We start from the raw sequence: 22,814 nt of genomic DNA on the forward strand, positions 1-22,814 counted from the left end.
TTTTGATTTTATTTCCTTAGCTGGATACCTTCATTTTCATGCACAAGTACCTGGCGTCAAGCAGAGACGTTTCCGTGCTCGGATCAAATTTCTCATGGGCTCTGAGAATACAATCACAAGGGTGAGATGAATCATTTTATTTTTTCTGTTCAGTGATTCTCATATTTTCACACCTGTTACTTGCCACAGGTGAGTTTGAACGAGCATCACACGCTCGAAACAAAGTTCTTTATCCACAAATTTAGAAAGGTGCCAACAATTTTATAGGGGTTTTGTGTGAAATTATGACCAATTTGCCTTTTTTATTTTTATTTTTTTACGCATAAAAGAAATTAACATGTGTGGAACAAAACGTGTAATTACAATATTTTTCTGGAAGAAATATTTTCGCCCATGACTGTATCTATCACTCCAAGTGCAAGGAAAGTATCAGCTTCATAGAAATGTGAAAATTCCGCCTGTCACGGAGCACAGTCCAAGCACATTAGTTGTTTTTGACTTTACTTGCAGCATGTGATGACCTTTGTTCTGCAGGTTACATTGCCCTGAGAAGATATTACTACTACCACACCTGATTTTAACTGAAGAGGCAGAATCACAGGTAAATATATAAAATCCTATATAATCTACATAAATATAACATTTTACATAGCATAACTAACAAACAATTATTTGTAGTAAGTCATTATTACTTTTACACCTCCTCGGCACCATGTCTATAATATTTCTGCAGTGTCACTTCTGCAGCTACCTCCACTCTTGTTATTTATGTACTACTTGTATAATCATTGCTATCTTTTATTGTTTTCTTTTGATAATTTTCTTTTGGTTTTTAACCCTTTTGCAACACATACCGCACATACTGAATGCAACAGAAGTGCACAATCACTGTATACAGTATGGAAGGCCGGGGAGCTAAGCCCACTCCATACATGGTGGGTAACGTCTGTGTTATACGGTCGGCACCTGAGAATAACAGCTCAGCTCTGATCACAATAGTTTAATGTCTGAGATGCCGGTGTAAATTGTGACAGCAGTATTAAGATGTTAGGCATAGAAATGAGCGAACTAGTTCGGAAATCTTCTGCCATTCTCAAATTCGTAGCAAACGTAGCACATACAGATTCCTGAGCATTTTTCCTCAAAATCGGCAAAATGCGGCCAAAGTTCAGTAAATGATAGTTTCCGCTAATGCTTGTGGTAGGACTTTGGAGAGGATACTGGTGCTGTATGATGAGCGGGGGTCACGGGGGACATGTTTGATGAGGGGAGGGGTGGGGAGAGGTCAGAGGAGCTGTGGCGGACTGTTATTCTTTTTTTAGAACCTGTCATTCCCCCCTGGCGTTTTTAACTGAAAGAGCCATCTTGTGCAGCACTAATGCTGCATTCTGTCAAGGTGCCTCTTTTAGTTGGGGTCCCTGCCAATGCTGAACTATTCGTTTTTATAATTTGCCTCTCATACCTGTAGTTTGTCGAGGGGGCATGTCTTTTCCCCCGGACACAAACGCCTCCCAGCCATCACTCAGGCCCACCGCCCGCCTGGCGCTGCCTCCACTTCCTTCATTAACTGTAAGCGCTGTAAGTTCCCATCATGTAATGGGAGTCGAAGGGCAGCGCAAACTGCGCATGCCAGAAAAAAAACTTACAGCGCAGGCGCCGGGGATGTTCAGGAAGGAAGTGGAGGCGGCGCCCAGCACGCAGAGGGGCGGAGGGATGGCTGGGAGGCGTTTGTGTCTGGGGGAAAAGACATGCCCCCCAGACAAACTACAGATATGGGGGCAAATTATAAAAACAAATAGTTCAGCGTTGGCAGTGACCCCAACTAAAAGAGCCACCTTGACAGAATGCAGCATTAGTGCTGCACGAGGTGGTTCTTTTAGTTAAAATTAAAAACTCCTGGGGCGGGTGACAGGTTCCCTTTAATGTATTGAGATTTCAGCAGCTAATGAGAGCACAGAAACAACGTCCAGACAGAAGTGCTTCTGTCATTGGCTGCTGCTGCAAATAGTGAGATAGTTAGCTAGGCAATTTATTCTCAGCTAGTTCAGATAGATAGGATCCTGTGTCAAATCGACCTTCCAGCATCTAAATTTGGAATGTTAATTCTGTGGAGCAGCCACAGGTTGGCACTTCAGCATATAAATCCATAGTGCTGCTTATTCTGTGGTCTAGCCACATTATCTCAAGCAAATAAATACTGATTGCAAATGTATTGATATGTAACTGACAGGCCTGGGCCTAACGTCGTGAAACATCAGATTAAAAGAGAGGAAGGGTACATCCAACATGAGTGGGAAAAAGCAAGGTCGTGGTGGTAGGGGGAAAAGGCTTGGCGTTTGACGTGTACGTGGGGTAGGTGGTAATATGACTGACAACTCTACTGAACAAACATGGGTTTGTCCTCTCCAAAGTCAACTGACAACTTCTGTTACTGGCCGGGCTTTTAAGGCAGATGCACAGTGGTACGCCTTGTAGATAATGTTTTGAAATGTAGACATGTAATAAACAGGGACGGGGATACAGTAACACAAATGCTACAGAGCAGGGGTCAACATGAACATCCATATGAGAACTATCACCAGCAGGAAATGCCAGAAAAATTGTTGGCACGCTTAACTTAATATTTGGTTGCACACCCTTCGGAATAAATAACTGCAATCAATCGCTTCCTATAACCATCAACAAGGTCTTTCACATCTCAACTGGAATATTGGATCACTCTTCTTTTGCAAACTGCTCAAGGTCTCTGATATTTGAAGGGGTCTTCTCCCACTGGCAATTTTAAGATCTCTCCATAGGTGATCAATGGGATTTAGATCCGGACTCATTCCTGCCACTTCAGAACTCTACAGCTCTTTGTTTCCATCCATTTTTTGGGTTCTTCTTGAAGCATGTTTGGGGTCATTGTCCTGCTGGAAGTCCCATGACCTAAGACGCAAACCCAGCTTTCTGACACTGAGCACTTCATTGCAACCCAAAATTATTTGGTAATCTTCAGATTTCATGATGCCTTGCACACAGTCAAAGCACCCAGTGATAAAGGCAGAAAAACAACGCCAAAACATCTTTGAACCTCCACCATATCTGACAGTAGGCACTGTGTTTTTTTCTTACTAGGTCTCATTCCATTTTTGGTAAACAGTAGAATGATGTGCTTTACCAAAAAGCTCTACCTTGGTCTCTTCTGTTCACAAGACATTCTCCCAGAAGGATTTTGGCTTTTTCATGTACATTTAAGCAAAGTTCAGTCTAGCTATTTTTATGTCTCTGTGTCAGTAGTGGGGCCCTACTGGGTCAACTGCCATAGCGTTTCATTTCACTCTGAGCCTGTAGAACAGCTTGAATTTCTTTGGAACTTGATTGGGGTTGCTTACCCAACCTTCGTACTATCCTTCGTTGAAACCTTTAATCAATTTTTCTCTGCTGTCCATGTAACACCCCAGGGTCCTGGATGTTACAGTGGCATTGCTTTCCTCACGGAGAGAGTGATGTCACGCTTGGAAGCAAGGGAAGATCTCTTCTATCAGGTAAACACAAACATGCAGCATGTTCACACTCCAGGCCAGAAGGGGAGCTCTATACCTGGTTTTAGGGGAACTTCCCTATAGATAGATTCTGGTCTGGAGGGACAGTCAGTCAGAGGGACAGAGGAGAGAGCTGTCAGACAGTGAGTGTCAGAAGGACTGAAGGGGCCGTATAGCCAGAGGTGCTGCAGCTCATTGACAGTGATATACAAAAGCAAAGAACAGACTTATAGCGAGCGTTCAGGAGAGCGAAGCACAGGACAGTGACAACTGGGGAGGACAGCTGCGATTGGGCTACTTCCCTGCAAAGCGCAGATTCTGGTAGCCAGAAGACCGAGATTGTGTTGGACTCTAAGAGGCACAGCAGAAACCGGCAGCCAGACTACACATAACCTGTCAGCCCTAATACCCAGGAGGCACAGTGGCGCATAGAGCCCGGGTCATGATTGATACCCTGTAAAAAGGCTCGAGCCTCCTGTCATACGGGTTAGTGCCCCACCTTTAAGGAGGACAGAGAGAATTGTGAGGACCTTGATAGAAGCCACAGGCAGCAAGGGACTACATCAAAGCGCTGGTAGGAAGGCTTCTAACTCCAGCTGGTAAAGGGGATTCTGAACTTGCTTCCAAGCCGTCCGGACCCTGCCTGTACCTGTGATCTAGAAGTGGAAATGGCGTGCACTCTGATCAATGAAGACAGGTGCAGGCTGAACCTGGATGCTATCCAGGTGACTCATAAATTCATAAGAAACAGCCGCACACAAATTCTTGGAGTTTTTCAAATGCAAAAAAGAGTAATTTATTGTATTCACCACAGAAGTATAGCGATGTTGAGGTAACGTTTCGGCCCATAGTGGGCCTTTGTCAAACCTCACACTTGGTGATGCGTGGAGGGATTGGAGGTCAGAGAAGGGGAAGCGATCCCAGTCAGGACTGCGGGTCCGGGCTGTTGGAGTTCCTGTGGTGATCACCACAGCTTACTTTTTAAATTTGTCCAAATATAGACTTTTGATTTTATTTCCTTAGCTGGATACCTTCATTTTCATGCACAAGTACCTGGCGTCAAGCAGAGACGTTTCCGTGCTCGGATCAAATTTCTCATGGGCTCTGAGAATACAATCACAAGGGTGAGATGAATCATTTTATTTTTTCTGTTCAGTGATTCTCATATTTTCACACCTGTTACTTGCCACAGGTGAGTTTGAACGAGCATCACACGCTCGAAACAAAGTTCTTTATCCACAAATTTAGAAAGGTGCCAACAATTTTATAGGGGTTTTGTGTGAAATTATGACCAATTTGCCTTTTTTATTTTTATTTTTTTACGCATAAAAGAAATTAACATGTGTGGAACAAAACGTGTAATTACAATATTTTTCTGGAAGAAATATTTTCGCCCATGACTGTATCTATCACTCCAAGTGCAAGGAAAGTATCAGCTTCATAGAAATGTGAAAATTCCGCCTGTCACGGAGCACAGTCCAAGCACATTAGTTGTTTTTGACTTTACTTGCAGCATGTGATGACCTTTGTTCTGCAGGTTACATTGCCCTGAGAAGATATTACTACTACCACACCTGATTTTAACTGAAGAGGCAGAATCACAGGTAAATATATAAAATCCTATATAATCTACATAAATATAACATTTTACATAGCATAACTAACAAACAATTATTTGTAGTAAGTCATTATTACTTTTACACCTTTGCAGCACCATGTCTATAATATTTCTGCAGTGTCACTTCTGCAGCTACCTCCACTCTTGTTATTTATGTACTACTTGTATAATCATTGCTATCTTTTATTGTTTTCTTTTGATAATTTTCTTTTGGTTTTTAACCCTTTTGCAACACATACCGCACATACTGAATGCAACAGAAGTGCACAATCACTGTATACAGTATGGAAGGCCGGGGAGCTAAGCCCACTCCATACATGGTGGGTAACGTCTGTGTTATACGGTCGGCACCTGAGAATAACAGCTCAGCTCTGATCACAATAGTTTAATGTCTGAGATGCCGGTGTAAATTGTGACAGCAGTATTAAGATGTTAGGCATAGAAATGAGCGAACTAGTTCGGAAATCTTCTGCCATTCTCAAATTCGTAGCAAACGTAGCACATAATCCTGAGCATTTTTCCTCAAAATCGGCAAAATGCGGCCAAAGTTCAGTAAATGATAGTTTCCGCTAATGCTTGTGGTAGTACTTTGGAGAGGATACTGGTGCTGTATGATGAGCGGGGGTCACGGGGGACATGTTTGATGAGGGGAGGGGTGGGGAGAGGTCAGAGGAGCTGTGGCGGACTGTTATTCTTTTTTTAGAACCTGTCATTCCCCCCTGGCGTTTTTAACTGTAAGAGCCATCTTGTGCAGCACTAATGCTGCATTCTGTCAAGGTGCTTCTTTTAGTTGGGGTCCCTGCCAATGCTGAACTATTCGTTTTTATAATTTGCCTCTCATACCTGTAGTTTGTCGAGGGGGCATGTCTTTTCCCCCGGACACAAACGCCTCCCAGCCATCACTCAGGCCCACCGCCCGCCTGGCGCTGCCTCCACTTCCTTCATTAACTGTAAGCGCTGTAAGTTCCCATCATGTAATGGGAGTCGAAGGGCAGCGCAAACTGCGCATGCCAGAAAAAAACCTTACAGCGCAGGCGCCGGGGATGTTCAGGAAGGAAGTGGAGGTGGCGCCCAGCGCGCAGAGGGGCGGAGGGATGGCTGGGAGGCGTTTGTGTCTGGGGGAAAAGACATGCCCCCCAGATAAACTACAGATATGGGGGCAAATTATAAAAACAAATAGTTCAGCGTTGGCAGTGACCCCAACTAAAAGAGCCACCTTGACAGAATGCAGCATTAGTGCTGCACGAGGTGGTTCTTTTAGTTAAAATTAAAAACTCCTGGGGCGGGTGACAGGTTCCCTTTAATGTATTGAGATTTCAGCAGCTAATGAGAGCACAGAAACAACGTCCAGACAGAAGTGCTTCTGTCATTGGCTGCTGCTGCAAATAGTGAGATAGTTAGCTAGGCAATTTATTCTCAGCTAGTTCAGATAGATAGGATCCTGTGTCAAATCGACCTTCCAGCATCTAAATTTGGAATGTTAATTCTGTGGAGCAGCCACAGGTTGGCACTTCAGCATATAAATCCATAGTGCTGCTTATTCTGTGGTCTAGCCACATTATCTCAAGCAAATAAATACTGATTGCAAATGTATTGATATGTAACTGACAGGCCTGGGCCTAACGTCGTGAAACATCAGATTAAAAGAGAGGAAGGGTACATCCAACATGAGTGGGAAAAAGCAAGGTCGTGGTGGTAGGGGGAAAAGGCTTGGCGTTTGACGTGTACGTGGGGTAGGTGGTAATATGACTGACAACTCTACTGAACAAACATGGGTTTGTCCTCTCCAAAGTCAACTGACAACTTCTGTTACTGGCCGGGCTTTTAAGGCAGATGCACAGTGGTACGCCTTGTAGATAATGTTTTGAAATGTAGACATGTAATAAACAGGGACGGGGATACAGTAACACAAATGCTACAGAGCAGGGATCAACTATAATTATTTAAAAGTCTGAGTACTCCTGGTAGGGAGATAGCAGGGTAAACAAAGAGTACAAAGGTAAAACTAAATAAAAGTTGGTTAACTAAACAGTCTCTTGTTAACGGTTTCACTTATCGTGACTCCGCAGCCTGTCACTCTCTAAAGACTCCGTGGGAAGCAGAATTCCGATAGTGTTCTGTGTAATGTCTGCTGGCGTCCTCGCCTAGCACATGGTCCTTCTTCTGGCGGCAGCGGGCGGTCTCCGATTTTGCCTGCTGTGCCCCTAGTCCATATATCTGTGGAGTAAGAGAGTAGAGCTCCCCACAAGATTCCTCTCAGCTCGGGTCTCCTTGTGCAGCCCCCGTGACCTGAAGGGCTGAGCTGCAATGATTTACCTGATGTGCGCCTCTCTGGATATCAGAGAAGTGTAAAGGCTTAGAGGGCACCGCTAAACAGTACAACAGGGGTTCTCCATGAGCATGTAATAAACACTAGAATTACAAAACAAAAAAGACTACACCCACAAGAATGGGAACACCCAAGTATGTCATATGAATAACGTGTACTTTATTTGAAAAAAACAAAACACTAAACAGGACACAGTGACAGATAAAAACATTTAAAATCTGCAAAGAATGTTTTGCCTAGCCATGCCTTAATATAAAGGCCAAGGCTGCCCACACAATAATCCTCAAAAAAAAGATACATAAATATTTTTAGTATGGCTCAGAAACCAACAAATAGCTGCAACAGTCACCACATAGTAGTCAAATTACACAGAATAGATAGATAGATAGATAGATAGATAGATAGATAGATAGATAGATAGATAGATAGATAGATAAATCCTTAATCATATTCATTCACAGTACCATGGAAATGGGCCAGATGGCCACCATAGAATCTAAAGGACCTGACATATATAAATAAATGCACATATGTGTGCATATGCCAAAATATAAGTCTAATAACTTATTAAGGCACAAAGTAAGGCCATAAAGATTGAAAGATTACCCAGTTTTCTATGGAGTCAGAGAAACAAGAGGAGACCTGGGCCAAAGAACTGCAAACGTCCTCAGGACCTGAATGAAGCCATGAATGCTGAAGAGGAGAATAGTGTGGGAAAAGGACCCTCTCTGGATATCAGCACTCGGATGTTCGTATTGCATTGCTCCGTCATTTGCACGCTCTCCTGTGCGCCTGCCGGTTTCGGTGAGTCCCTCACTATGCCGCCCTTTCTCTTCATGCTGCGGCCTGTCGATCCCCTCACAGCAGTTGCAGTCTTTCCCTCATCAGCATTCTGGCAGGAACAACACTCCAGTTGACTCGCAACGCATTTTACCTCACACTGACTGGCCAAGCTCCCTGGTTAGTGACTCGCTCCGGCTGCAATCTCTTCCATCCAAAAACAGGAGGTGAGGACAATAAAATGCCTTAAAATTATTACAAAGGAACCAAAATTCTGCAGCTTTGACGTAAAACAGTCATCAATGCAGAAAATCCTAATACAACAAGATGCTAAAACGGACATATTTATAGTCAATGTACATATAAATATACCTCTCCTCCAGTGTCAGCAGCAGCAGTTCCAGACCCAACGCTCCAGCAGCTGCAGCAGCCCGGTCCTCCCTTCTACATCCCTGCCTTCCTTTAGCTTGCCATTCCATGGGCGAGAGTTCCTTCACCAGTCGTTCACACTTCTCGACTTCTTGGACAATTCTCTGCCAGAGAAACTGATCTTGCTCATAGCGGGCGGGAGTCATTCCAGCTGTGGTTCGTTCTGACAGGCGTAATTCGGGTTGACTTGTGGATGGTAAAAAGATGCTCTTACCCGGTGGATCTGCTGCTTTAGTGATTTCCAGCGTGGACGATTCATTGTTCATCTTCACAAGGGGGGTAGGTGGCACATCATTGAGGCTTGGGCAGGGAGCTAACATTCCCTCTTCTTCATTGAAGTTGGGGACCGGAGCTGAGAGCACCTCCATGGTTTTTTCAACTCTTCCCAACTTTTGAGTTCCTTGCATAAGTATGGCCGCAACATGCTACGATGGACTACTCTAGTGGGCGCTTTCCCCTCTTGTTCAGGCTGAACTTTGTACACCAGACCATTGGGACCAACCTGTCGCATCACTCGGTGTGGAGTCTGCTCCTACCGGCTTTCCAATTTTCCCCAGGTCCGCTTGTTAAGACTCAGTTCCCGGGTCTTAGAGCTGTCCCGCGAATAGGTGGTGCCTCATGGTGCTTAAGTTCCTGAAACTTCATCTGTACCAGTCAACGGAAAGTCTTAAATTGGTGCCTACATTCCTTAACCCAAGAGGACACCCCTTCCTCTGCGGGTAGTCCTCCTCTGGGTCCAGTTCCAGCTCTGTAATCTCTTGTCCTTTTAGCTCGAACAAGGTGTACGACATGAACCCGGTCGTGCTGTGCACTCGGTTGTTGTACACCCACACCAACTCTGCCACAAACTCAGGCTACTGTATTTTCCGGTCTTCTTCCAAAGTATGTAACATCTGAATTAATGTTTGATTGAAGCGTTCGCAGTCCCCATTCCCTTGAGGGTGGTAGGGAGTAGTTCTGGTATTCTCTTTCTGGTACAAATGGTGCAGTTCTTCCATAATTTGTCCTTGGAAGCAGGCACCTTGATCAGAGTGGATCCTTTTTGGGCAGCCGTACACATGGATGAAATCTCTTCAGATAGCCTGGGCAGCTGATTCAGCGGTCTGATCTCTAGTTGAAGTTACCACAGCAAACTTGGTGAAGTGGTTGGTCATCACCAGATGATCGTAGCCAAGATGCGCTGGTCCTACAGTCAGATAATCATCAATACTTCCAGAGGGGTGGAGGTCACAATCGTCTGGGTTGGGGCCTGCTGTTCTGGGAGTTTAGCCAGATCACAGCTTCTGCATTGTTGACATGTATCTTTCACCGCATTCCTCAGTTGTGGGTGATACACAAATTTCTGTTGCCACCGGAACGTTTTCTCTGCACCGAAGTGATCCCCCCACTCAGTAGCCAGAATTTTGATTGCTTTCTCCGGGAGTACTACTTGCCAAGTGACTCCCTCTTCTCACAACAGCTTACTTTACGATACAACAATCCATCTCTCAAGCAGAGTCGTTCCCATTGTTCCAGAATCCATAGGGAGCCGGAGGACAGCGCTGTCATGATCCAGACCGACTTTTGAGCCCTGTTTTAAATTTTTCCTGGTCTGGTCATGGCAAGAGTTAACCTTTCTCAGCCTCTGTTTGGGTTCAGGTTGGCTATTTATCGCTGCTGCTTCCTGCAGGCGATGTCCATTATTGTTTTTGCCTAGTGCTGCTGTAGCTGACTCTAATTGCTCTGATTTTTCCTGCTGCGTTGCTGTCTGAACCCATGTCTCTGTTTTACCCTATTCCCGTCTTGACTCCATGTTTCCCTTCAGTGTGCTGACTCCCTGGTTTTGACTTGGCTTGTATCCTGACCTGCTTCTGTCTTTTGTCTTTTGGATAATCTGCTCCTGACCATTACTGACTCCCTGGCTTGTCTCTGACCATGAGTATGCTTATTCCTTTGGTACTGTGCTACAGTCTAGGATTTGACCCTGCTAGTTTGACTATTCTGCTGCCACCTGTGGTTGCCTCACTGCTACACTGCAGGCCAGCTCTGTTTAGATACAGTTCTGCTTCCACTCTTCTGCCATCTAGTGGAGTCTGCACCTACCTGCATTGCAGCAGCGTGACAAGCACATTTCTCTCCCTCGGACTAGAAAGTTGTTTCAATGCCACCCGCTGTCGCAGCTGGGCAGTCTCTTTGTCCATTTGTTGGAGTTGGATCCAGACCATCCTAGGAACTGACCTTCAGACTCCTCCTCGATCTGTCCCTGCGTCGCCACCAGCAAGGTAATCAAGTTTCATAATCCAGGAATTTCTTCTGCTTCAAGCTCCTCATCTCGGTCATGGCCAGGATGTTCGTGTCACCCTGGAGAGTGCGTTGGCATGAGTATTCTTGGCTTTGGCCCAGTAGACAATCGTGTACCGATTCTTCGCCATGCGAGCCACCCATCGTTGCTGGTTTTCCATCTTCACCAAAACCTCTGATCCAGATAAGTACTCTGTGAACTTCTCAGTCATGGCCCATACCAGAGCCAGCAGCTGCAACTTGAAAGAGCTATAATTGTCTGGATTTTGTTCTGAATCTTGCAGGTACTGGCTCGCGTATGCTATCACCCATTCTTTTTCTCCTTGTACCTGCGACAGGACTGCTCCCAGGCCATGTAGACTCCTGTCAGTGTGAAGGATGAATGGTTGTGAAAAATCAGCATAAGCAAGAATGGAGGCCTTGGTGAGAGCCATTTTCAAGGCTCGAAAGGCTTCCTCTTGCCGGTCTCCCCACTGGATGGTCAGGTTCTTCGAGCTCACTTCAGCAGTTCCTGCAAGGGGTTCGGTATATGGGTGAAGTTTCGGTAGTAGCCAGTAAGCTATAGGAAAGCAGTACATATTTCACCATCTTAGGAGTGTGCCATTCTTGCACCGCCACCACTTTCTCTTGTGCAGGTATGACTCCTTCACTCGACACAATATACCCCAAATGCTCAATTTGTTTACGAAAAGGATGACATTTCTGTGGCTTCACCTTCAGGCTATGATTCTGTAACCGGCTCAACACTTGTTTTAGCCATTTTAGGTGCTCCTCAAAGGTGGGCGCGTAGACAATGATGTCATCAAGGTAGATCAAGGTAACCTCAAAATTCACATCTCCCAAATATCGCTCCATTAAACGCTGGAACATCCCTGGAGCGTTAGTCAGACCAAAGGGCATGCGATAGAACTCGGACAGTCCCATGAGCAGTACAAATGCTGTTTTCGGCCGGTCATGTTTTGCCATTGGCACCTGCCAGTACCCGCTGGCCAAATCAAGGGTGGAAAAATACTTTGCCTGTCCCAGGGCAGAGAGGGACTCCTCAATTCGGGGTAATGGATAAGAGTCCTGGACAGTGCAAGCGTTCAACCGCCTATAATCAACACAGAACCGCAGAGTCCAGTCTTTTTTCCCGACAAGCACAATAGGAGCCGCCAACGGACTCTGACTCTCTCATTTTACTCCACTTTGCAGCATATGAGCCAGCATCTCTTTTACCGCCTTATACATCTTCGGAGCATTTGGCGATATCTCTCTCTGATTGCTGCGGTCTGAGTGCAACTGAAGTCATCTTCATGGCAGGCAAAAACTTCTTGATAGCACTCCAGTACAACCTCTACTTGCTGTACTTGTTGAAGTGACAGTCCCGTCACTTTTACCCTCATCTGCTTTAAAATTCTACGACTTTCTTTCTGGCTGCCAGGCGGGGACCCAAATGTGGCTGAAACTGCTAGAGTCCAGGGATCCCCTCGAACAACGGCCAGTTGTACTACTTCAGGTGGCATTAGCTTCTCCGGCATGCCCAGGATTTGGGCCATCTCACTTTTGGGTAAAAGAGTGATACTTTCGGTTCCAGGTTGACATACCGCACTACAACGTTGTGGTTTTGAACTATGGCTAGTGTTCGAGCGACGAGCAATCCAGGGAGTATTAATTATTATTATTATTATTTATTTATATAGCACCATTAATTCCATGGTGCTGTACATGAGAAAAGGGGTTACATATAGCATTATAGATATTGTTTACAGTGAACAAATTTACAATGACAGACTGGTACAGAGGGGAGAGGACCCTGTCCTTGCGGCCTTACATTCTACGGGATTTGATCCATCTCTGCTGGCTCTATCTGCACCTCCACTCCCTCCAGAGGAGAACAAGCTCGCACTGGCAATGTGAGCACTGTCTGGCTGGGCAGTAAAGTAATCTTTGCAGACGCCGGTACCATCACCTTTCCCAAGACTCTTCCATCTTCTGATGTTTCCTGGGCTTGAGCCGTTCGGATTAGCTTCTAAAACACCTTCTGCTGGGGGGTTTGTGGGCTCCATTGGTTCAAGAAAGTTCCCTGCGGCTCACTAATCAGTAGTTGTCCCATCTCTTTCTGCACGTTCATCCCCAGAGTCATTAAGGGTCCACGACCGACATCTCCTGTGGCCAACACGACCACCTTGCGGCCTACATATTTCCTGCATACTTTAATCTCCATCTGATTGGCTGCTGTTAGTCTTATTACTGGTCCCCACTCTGGCCACGAGACCTCCGGAAAGTGTCATCTAAAGTAGGCTTCCGGCAGAGTAGTCACTTTTGACCCGGTGTCGATCAAGCAGTGAACAGTTCGCCCATTGCCTTTGGCCCAGACTGTAGGGCTCGCAGAAACTATATTTTCGGGACTTCCTTTCCCCCTCTTCCATCTTCAGTAGGCCCCACTCCCATGATTCCCACATCTTCCCGTTTTGTAATGTGTGCATGTTCCTCCTGCAACGCGTTGATATATTGCGTCACCATCTCCCCTTCTCGCTGGACGCGACCAAATAAACGCATATGCAACTCTCCAACGTTAGTGTTGTCCCCGTCTAGTGCCATTATTGCTATCTCTACCTGTAACGCAGGGGCCATGTGGTGCATTAGCAGCATGCTCCTGATCCATTTCAGTCCAGTCCCACAACATCATGTTATCTCCCGTGAACTTTGGGAGATTACTGAGCATTGCCCCCAATGGCAATGTGGAACTGGGGGTACCCATAGTGGACTGATCTGCAGCATGTGTAACCCTGGACTGCATCCTGCTGACTACACCAAATGTAATAAGCAGGTACTATATTAAATTATTTAATAGTGGGAGTACTCTTCATAGGGAGATAGCAGGGTAAACAAAGAGTACAAAGGTAAAACTAAATTGTCAGGGCTCCCAGCACAGCAGGCCTACATTGGTCCCTCACCCACCTCTTAATTTCAACCTAATTTCAAAGCTGTAATGCTGGCCCAGAAACTGTCTCATGTATGACCCATGCCTGACTGCTGCTGTTCCATTATAAAATTTCTAATGTGGGTCAATTGATGCCACTTTTCCTGGTGACTGCCCCTAATTTTTGGAAATGTTTGGTCTCCAAGTTGAGGCTCCTTCATGTGTGTTGCCTGAATTTAGGAAAACTGACTGAACAGCAATCTAGTCTGAACTGGTGCATAACCAAAAAAGACATATAGCAAATAGATCAATGGCTGCACTCAATTTTACTGTGCTAAAGCAAGGAAATGTGTGATACATGAAATGTGAATAGCATAATGGCTTGTGAAATCTATGAAAAAACACATGAGATGCTTAGCACAAGATTTGGCCAAAAATTGTGAGCCCATCCACCAAACGTCAAGGTAATCTCAGATCGGATGGGTACCTGACCTGTCTGCCTAGTGTGAACACTTACCTATGGCTAATAACATGGTAAAGCCTGCATTTATAGGAAGGTCGGAACCAACTGTGTTTGGATGTAATTAAAATCACAGCATGGTGAAGGGCGGGGCGTTCAAGTCAGAAAAAAGTACATAGCAAATATAGGAAAACAGCAATCTAGTCTGAACTGGTGCATAACCAAAAAAGACATATAGCAAATAGATCAATGGCTGCACTCAATTTTACTGTGCTAAAGCAAGGAAATGTGCGATGCATGAAATGTGAATAGCATAATGGCTTATGAACACTTACCTATGGCTAATAACATGGTAAAGCCTGCATTTATAGGAAGGTCGGAACCAACTGTGTTTGGATGTAATTAAAATCACAGCATGGTGAAGGGCGGGGCGTGTAAGTGTTCACACTAAGCAGACAGGTCAGGTACCCATCTGATCTGAGATTACCTTGACGTTTGGTGGATGGGCTCACAATTTTTGGCCAAATCTTGTGCTAAGCATCTCCTGTGTTTTTTCATAGATTTCACAAGCCATTATGCTATTCACATTTCATGTATCGCACATTTCCTTGCTTTAGCACAGTAAAATTGAGTGCAGCCATTGATCTATTTGCTATATGTCTTTTTTGGTTATGCACCAGTTCAGACTAGATTGCTGTTCAGTCAGTTTTCCTATATTTGCTATGTACTTTTTTCTGACTTGAACGCCCCGCCCTTCACCATGCTGTGATTTTAATTACATCCAAACACAGTTGGTTCCAACCTTCTTATAAATGCAGGCTTTACCATGTTGTTAGCCATAGGTAAGTGTTCACACTAAGCAGACAGGTCAGGTACCCATCCGATCTGAGATTACCTTGACGTTTGGTGGATGGGCTCACAATTTTTGGCCAAATCTTGTGCTAAGCATCTCGTGTTTTTTCATAGATTTCACAAGCCATTATGATATTCACATTTCATGTATCGCACATTTCCTTGCTTTAGCACAGTAAAATTGAGTGCAGCCATTGATCTATTTGTTGCCTGAATTTGGTAGGCTCTCAGAGCACCAGGCCTACACCTGTCACTGACTCATCCACCTGTTACTGATCAATGTTTAAGCTAGAAATGCTGGTCCAAGCCCTGTCCCAAGCCATGTCCCAGGCCCTGTTCCATACATCCATGCTGCACAATTATGCTATTTGTACTCTGGGTCACTTGACACTTTTCCTGGTGTCTGCCCCTAATTTGAGCTGTTCTCGCAGCTTTTGGGCTCACCTGAAGGTGTTGTTTATGCGTTTGGTTTTGCCTCCCTGAATTCAATGGGGTTTTGAAAGTTCGACGATCCTAGCAGAACCGAACCTTAGAATGTTCACTCATCTTTAGTTAGGAATGAGATGGGACAATTGTTTCCTATGCCCATTGTATTTCCCCCACCTCACCACATAATATAATTGCAGGGTGCAGATAGATTATTATCTCTACCAAGCTTGTACTCCTATAAGGCCATAAACTAGGCTTCATAGGAGATTGTGATTTTACGTTCATAGAATCATAGACTGTTAGAGTTGGAAGGGACCTCCTGGGTCATCTGGTCCAACCCCCTGCTCAAAGCAGGAGGATTCACTAAATCATCCCAGATAGGTGTCTGTCCAGCCTCTGTTTGAAGACTTCCATGGAAGGAGAACTCACCACCTCTCGTGGCAGCCTGTTCCACTCATTGATCACCCTAACTGCAAAAAGTTTTTTCTAATATCTAATCTGTGTCTCCTCCCATTCAGTTTCATCCCATTGCTTCTAGTCTTTACTTGTGCAAATGAGAATAAAGATGATCCTTCTACAATGTGACAGCCCTTGAGATATTTGTAGACAGCTATTCAGTCTCCTCTCAGTCTTCTTTTTTGCAAGCTAAACATCCCCAACTCCTGTAAACGTTTCTCATAGGACATGGTTTGCAGACTACTCACCATTCTGGTCGCTCTTCTCTGAACTTGCTCCAGTTTGTTGATGTATTTTTTAAAATGTGGTGCCCAAAACTGCACACAGTATTCCAGATAAGGTCTGACTAAAGAGGAGTAGAGAGCAATAATGACTTCACGTGATCTAGACTATATGCTTCTGTTAATACATCCCAGAATTGTATTTGCCCTTTTTGCTGCTGCATCACACTGTTGACTCATGTTCAGTCTGTGATCTATTAGTATACCCAAGTCTTTTTCACATGTGCTGTTGCTTAGCCCTATTCCTTCCATTCTGTATATGCTTTTTTCATTTTTATTGCCCAAATATAGCACTTTGCATTTTTCCCTGTTAAAATTTTTTCTGTTAGTTGCTGCCCACTGCTCCAGTTTATTTATATCTTTTTGAATCCTCTCTCTCTTCTCTAGTATTAGCTATCCCTCCTAGCTTTGTGTCATCAGCAAATTTAATCAGTTTACCCTCAATTGCTTCATCTAAATCATTGATAAAGATGTTGAACAATACAGGGCCCAGGACAGAGCCCTGTGGTACCCCACTTGAGACATTCTTCCAACTGAATGTTCAGCCATTTACGACCACTCTTTAGGTCCGATCACTAAGCCAGATATGAATCCACCTAACAGTTGCCTTGTCCATTCCATACTTAGTCATTTTTTCAGTAAGAATTGTGTGAGATACTTTGTCAAATGCTTTGCTGAAGTCAAGATATACTATCTCTACATAATTTCCCTGATCCACCCAGTCAGTGATTCTGTCATAGAAGGAAATTAAGTTAGTCTGACATGACTTACTAGTTACAAACCCATGCTGACTCTGTTTAATCACTTCATTCTTATCCCTTACATACATGTTGTTTCATAATTTGTTCAAAGATCTTTCCTGGTATAGACATCAGACTCACCGGCCTATAGTTCCCTGGGACCACCTTCTTCCTCTTTTTGAAGATAGGAACAACATTTGTTCTTCTCAATTTTTCTTCAGTACAGTGTAACAAGGTGGCCTGAGGTAGTAGTCCCAGCCGAGTCAACTAAGCCACAGTAAGTAAACACCCCAACACCTTGCACAGAGATAGACCGGACAGACACAATCCTCAGACACAACTTATGAAGTACAACACTGGCTTCCTGTCCTTTCCCTAGCAATGTCCGCTACCGTACCCACAACAGCCACGGCGGCCGGTAGAAGCAGTAGTCCATAGGCTACAATCTGGACGCTTGAAGTCCCTTTGGCGGAGCCCTTACAAAGTCCTGGGGCCTGTGTTGCGGTCCTTAAGTCATGAGCAACAGATTCTATCCCTTAATGGGGTCTGGCAATGCTCGTGTAACTGTCCTTTAGCCCAGGGCAGCAGTCTTTTCCCCTCCTGGGGTATTGTCAACTAAAGGTACCTTCACACGAAGCGACGCTGCAGTGATAGCGACAACGATGCCGATCGCTGCAGCGTCGCTGTTTGATCGCTGGGGAGCTGTCACACAGACCGCTCTCCAGCGACCAACGATGCCGAGGTCCCCGGGTAACCAGGGTAAACATCGGGTTGCGAAGCGCAGGGCCGCGCTTAGTAACCCGATGTTTACCCTGGTTACCAGCGTAAAAGTAAAAAAAACAAACAGTACATGCTCACCTGCGCGTCCCCCAGCGTCTGCTTCCTGATACTGACTGAGCTCCGGCCCTAACAGCACAGCGGTGACGTCACCGCTGTGCTTTCACTTTCACTTTAGGGCCGCCGCTCAGTAAGTGTCAGGAAGCAGACGCTGGGGGACGCGCAGGTGAGTATGTACTGTTTGTTTTTTTTTACTTTTACGCTGGTAACCAGGGTAAACATCGGGTTACTAAGCGCGGCCCTGCGCTTGGTAACCCGATGTTTACCCTGGTTACCAGTGTAAAACATCGCTGGTATCGTTGCTTTTGCTTTCAAACACAACGATACACGGCGATCGGACGACCAAATAAAGTTCTGGACTTTATTCAGCGACCAGCGACATCACAGCAGGATCCTGATCGCTGCTGCGTGTCAAACTAAACGATATCGCTAGCGAGGACGCTGCAACGTCACGGATCGCTAGCGATATCGTTACAAAGTCGTTTCGTGTGAAGGTACCTTTAGATTTCCCCAGCCGGGGGTCCTTGCTGTCCCAGATGGGGACAGGCATATTGCCTCAGGCCATGCTGTCTGGACTCTAACTTGCAGACAGGGACTTCCTGTCTGCTTGGAGTTGCTGGTTCAGCCCTCTAAATTAACCCTAGTCTAACCCAACACTACAGACATCATAAAGTAGAATGATAGAACATTTGAACAAGGCAAAAACAGCACACACATTACAATGATGCAGCATAAAAACATTATAAGCATAGTACATGAACACAACAAGACAATAATAAACAGATGCACCTTCCGGGTACCGCCTAAGGTGCATGGGCCCACCACATGGATTTAAACAGTATCTCAGTGATTACATGACAACCGATCCAATAAGCAAGCAGAGCCGAATGCTAACATCATGTATACTAACTAGTGTTGAGCATTCCGATACTGCAAAAATCGGGTATCAGCCGATATTCGCTGTATCGGAATTCCGATACCGTGTTCCGATATTTTTGTGATATCGGAAATCGGAATCGGAAGTTCCCAGTGTATGGTTCCCAGGGTCTGGAGGAGAGGAGACTCTCCTTCAGGCCCTGGGATCCATATTTATGTAAAAAATAAAGAATAAAAAAAAAAAATATGGATATACTCACCCCTCCGATGGACCCTGGACCTAGCGGTGCAACCGGCAGCCTCTGTTCCTAAGAATGCAGTGAGCGTACAGGACCTGCGATGACGTCATCGAAGGTCCTTCACTCTCTGCATTCTTAGGAACGGAGGCTGCCGGTTGCACCGCTAGGTCCAGGGTACAGCTTGTAAACGCTTTTTGCAGCCAGACAAGAGTCTTTGATTTCTTGTTTGAGGGATTTCCATCCATTCTTCCAGTAGAATATTTTTTTCTCTTTCATCATCCATGTACAATCTGTTTTTTTTTACAGCAGCAGTTAATAATCTCTTAGAAGACCATTACAAGCCGCTTGTGTGCAGTGTTAATACTAAGAAATCATCTGCCCCATGACGTGGTAGATTGTGAGTGGTTGTCTCATCAGTATTTCTCACCTGTGCTTCCTCCATCTTTATTAAGTTAGTTTGCTGCATCTGCAGCGCCCCAGAGTCCTGGTCGTTGCAGTAATGTCACTCTCCCACCAGGGGGAGTGATATTACGTCTTAAGGTACTAAAGGAGTACACCTGATCAGGTATCACAAGTCACACACTACACTTCACACTCCAGTCCACCAGGGGGAGCCTTGCTTCTATCTATTAGGGCACTCCTCACACACGGGTAAAACTGGTGGGTTGGATAGGAAGTTAGGGAGAAGCTACCTGGGTTCGACCCAGGGAAGACCTGTCAGGCAGACAGGGGGAGAAGGAGGAACATCTGAGCTGCAGATAGAGGGTCCCTGTCAGGGGTGGGATCCTGACAGAGGCCCAGCACGAGATAGAGCGTTACGGAGCTGCGCCTGCACCCATTGCGGCAGCATCCTAAGAATGGACACGAAGTGAAGGGTGCTGTGGAGAGTGAGAAACGAAGTCACAGCACAAGGAGATAATACCGGGAGGAGACCTGCCCCAAGATCGGCAGCCTCCTTCTGAGGCGCGTAGACGGTGGCCGGAACACCGAGGGAGTAATTGACTCTACGTATTACTCCAGAACTCGGCAGGACAGTTAATTCCAAGTTGGCTGCTCAACCTTAATACCTAAGAAGACACAGAGGCAAAATTGTGGGAGAGGGGCGACGCTAGGGTCCCTATAAAATAGCTCCAGGCCTACCCCGTCATACGGGTTGTCCTATCCATACCATCTGGGGGACAGAAAGAGAAGATCAGAAGCATCCACGAAAGTTGTGAGGACTATCCCGTGGTGCTCAGCAGGGAGGTACTACAACACACAGGCGCTAGTAGGAAGGCTACTGATTTCCACCTGATTAAGGAAACTCTGGATGTGCCTTCGGACCGGCCGGACTCTGCCTGCCCTGTGAACAGTACTCTAGACTGTGGACGTCGAGGTCTTCAGTAAAAGGTAAAGAGACTGCAACCTTTGTGTCCTGGTTATTTACTGCGCCTTACATCGTCCACCATCACCACCTACACATCTGGGAAGCCCTGGGGACCTACTTCACCTGTGGGAAGGTATACCATCTAGCTGCCATTCCATCACCCCAGCTGACCCCTAAGCAGCGTCGGTCACCCTGACCGAGTACCACATGTGGCGTCACGAACACCAGACAAACTATCCCTTTAATTTGGGCGCCCCTCAAAGGGCCATGGACCGGGTCGGGCCACCATGACATCCCCAGAATCGAGAGAGAGAGAGATAGACCTGGTACCGAGTACCCCATTGCCCTAACGTGGGGGCGCTGCAAAATCTTGGCGTCACGAACAGGATCTACTTAAGCCTGAAAATCAGGTCATGTGTGCCTAAGAACTGCGCTAGAATTGTGATTGGAACTGTAGTTTGCTTACAGACTGTGTATTGCCATTTGCCGCCAAAATTCCCGCCAAAACTGGCGCCATTACCGCGCCGCGAGGAACTCAGGAGAAGAAGAAGGGCGTGGAGTTGTGGGCGTGAACGAAGTGAGAAGCGCGAAGAACAATGGCCGCCCAGTCTAAATATTTCTGTATTCTGAGGACGTTTCTGTCAGCAGTTGGGGTCCGCCTAGTAATTTTCTATGGCGGGCGGAGGCCAAAGAAACGAAACCGATCCCCAGGGGAGAAAGGAATGGAGCTGGAGAACAGACTGGACCCTCGGAAAAGAATGGCCTCGCACAGACCCCCGTCACCAGAGGACTACTCCAATATGCCACCGCTGGAGGGCCTGGACCCCTGGGAGTTGCCTGCGGAGATTCCGCTGCCCGCACCGTGACTGACCCTAGCGCCTTCCCTGGAGGAGTGGAGTGGCGCCGAGATTGTCCTCCCCTATACCGGGACTCGGTGCTGTGGCGTTCCGGGAGTCAGCCTTCCCTCCGCACTTGCTCCGGTTACCACTGCGACTGCTGGAACCCCAACGTCCCCATCACTAGACCCCCTACCATCAGGAGGGCAAGATCTTGGGCCCTTTCCCTGGGGAGAGTACCGGAGGCATCTGATCGTGGAATACCAGCGAGAAGTGGAGCAGGAGGCCCGAGGCGAGCTGCTGGATGGCTCTCTGCCGAAGTGGGGTGTTGTGGTGGTATACCAACCTCAAAAAGAAAAGGGATTTGTCCAGGAGATTGGGTCGTCGGTGAGAGTCCACGTCCACCAGGATGAGGTGGAGGCTTGCCTGTGCGGAGATGGCGCGGACCCCGTCCTGAAACCTGGAGATGCTGTGACCTATCGCCGGTACCTGAAAGGGAGCAGCTGGTGGGCCCGGGACGTGCAGAAATGTACAGCCCTCTTAGCAGTATCCAGGACCCTGGAGGAAGAACTCACCGCTGACGTGGCCGCAGCAGCCTCCGCTGCCAGCGGCATCATCCACCGGACCACCCAGACCTTTATTGAGGCAAACGACCTGACCGTGCATGAAAAACAAACTCATGGAGTACACCAGGCACCGGGAGTGAATCTGGAGTTGAGTCATCCTAAGCCACAGAGGGCTACATGTCAGGTAAAGCCCTGGTGGAGGCCTCCAGACTTATAAATAAACCTCGGAAACCCGAAAACTGTATATATTTCCTGTTGCTGTTTGTTTAGCTGCTAAACCCGTTCACTGATGTACTTTAATTAGAGTTGAGGACAAGAGAAAGTTGGAAGCCGAATTTCAATAAAGTGAACCTGTAGGGGTTAGAGAGTCCTCTAGAGAGCTATAGATAGGTAGTTAAATAGACTTTGCACTTAGAAAAGAAAAATGTTAAATTATTGTTATAGCACTTAGTAGGTAGGATCCCAGTATGGGTAAATAGTTTCATAGATAGATAATAACTGTTTTCAAGTTGCTTTTGCACAATGTAAATATGTTCTTGTTTTGCAACGTTCAAGTGTCCTCACCTCCCATAAAGGGAAGCACTGTTAAATTAATTTGTTTAAAGCATTCCAAAATTTTGTATGTCTTTTGCCAACATGTATTGTTCTTCTTCTTTTCCCAGTCCCGGAGTACTGGATTTAACGGGGGGGGGGGGGAGTGCAGCGCCCCAGAGTCCTGGTCGTTGCAGTAATGTCGCTCTCCAACCAGGGGGAGTGATATTACGTCTGATGGTACTAAAGGAGTTCACCTGATCAGGTATCACAAGTCACACACTACACTTCACACTCCAGTCCTCCAGGGGGAGCCTTGCTTCTATCTATTAGGGCACTCCTCACACACGGGTAAAACTGGTGGGTTGGATAGGAAGTTAGGGAGAAGCTACCAGGGTTCGACCCAGAGAGGACCTGTCAGGAAGACAGGGGGAGAAGGAGGAACATCTGAGCTGCAGACAGAGGGTCCCTGTCAGGGGT

The 22,814-nt window shown here is 46.2% G+C and overlaps 1 protein-coding gene across 2 annotated transcripts in view; it reads left to right on the top strand.

Moving 5' to 3' along the window:
- LOC143804683 (acyl-coenzyme A amino acid N-acyltransferase 1-like) overlaps positions 1-22,814 on the top strand; it is a 230,288-nt gene that overhangs the window by 184,747 nt on the left and 22,727 nt on the right. Inside the window, exon 1 of one of the 2 annotated variants that reach the window (XM_077283033.1) lies at positions 5,043-5,128. The exons of the other annotated variant lie outside the window; for it this stretch is intronic. The gene's annotated coding sequence lies outside the window, so the exon portion shown is untranslated. Of the gene's footprint in view, positions 1-5,042; positions 5,129-22,814 lie in introns of those variants that run through there. 2 annotated transcript variants of the gene reach the window in all.

This window comes from Ranitomeya variabilis, chromosome 1, assembly GCF_051348905.1.
Source record: "Ranitomeya variabilis isolate aRanVar5 chromosome 1, aRanVar5.hap1, whole genome shotgun sequence".
NCBI classification, from domain to species: Eukaryota; Metazoa; Chordata; class Amphibia; order Anura; family Dendrobatidae; genus Ranitomeya; species Ranitomeya variabilis.